Raw genomic sequence first — 623 nt, 5'->3', positions numbered from 1 at the left:
CTTCCTGCAGGTGGTGAGTCCACTGGAAGGTACTAACCGCCCTAACTGGGATTTGATCTTACCCAGGAGGTGAACCCTGGGGTTCCACACCAATGACAGAGACATTGCCTCTGGGCCAAAGTGCCACCCTATTGTATTTACTCCTGAAAAATGTACCAAAATTAATTCTGTGACACTGGCTTTAAATGTGAGACATTGTTGATGGGTCAAGTATACAAAGTTTTACTGCACTGACAAACATGTTTGACTACATTCTTATTCCAGTACATAACAGCCCTGATGCACCCATATCTATATATAACATCAGCCTCCTTTTATTCTCTTCTGAAATGGCTTTCACTTTCAGTTTGATCATGTGATTTCCCAGAAACGACTTCACTGTGCTCAGCCAGCTTTCTTTAATTCGCTTCCAAAATGTGTTTTTGAATTTCAGTTTGATCATGTAATTTTCCATAAGTGACTTATCAGTTAATACCGCATGAGACATTAAAAGTTGTTAAAATAGCTTTAGCTCAGTCAATCAAACTTTGCCCTGTTTTTAGAGAAACTACCACATTTACTGTTTGTGTGCAACAAGTGTAGTGTATATATAGTGTCTGTTCCACATGGTCAGTCTTTTGGGG

This window comes from Cynoglossus semilaevis, chromosome 1 (genome assembly GCF_000523025.1).
Source record: "Cynoglossus semilaevis isolate Cse_v1.0 chromosome 1, Cse_v1.0, whole genome shotgun sequence".
Classification (NCBI taxonomy): Eukaryota; Metazoa; Chordata; class Actinopteri; order Pleuronectiformes; family Cynoglossidae; genus Cynoglossus; species Cynoglossus semilaevis.
This window is presented reverse-complemented; position numbering follows the sequence as displayed.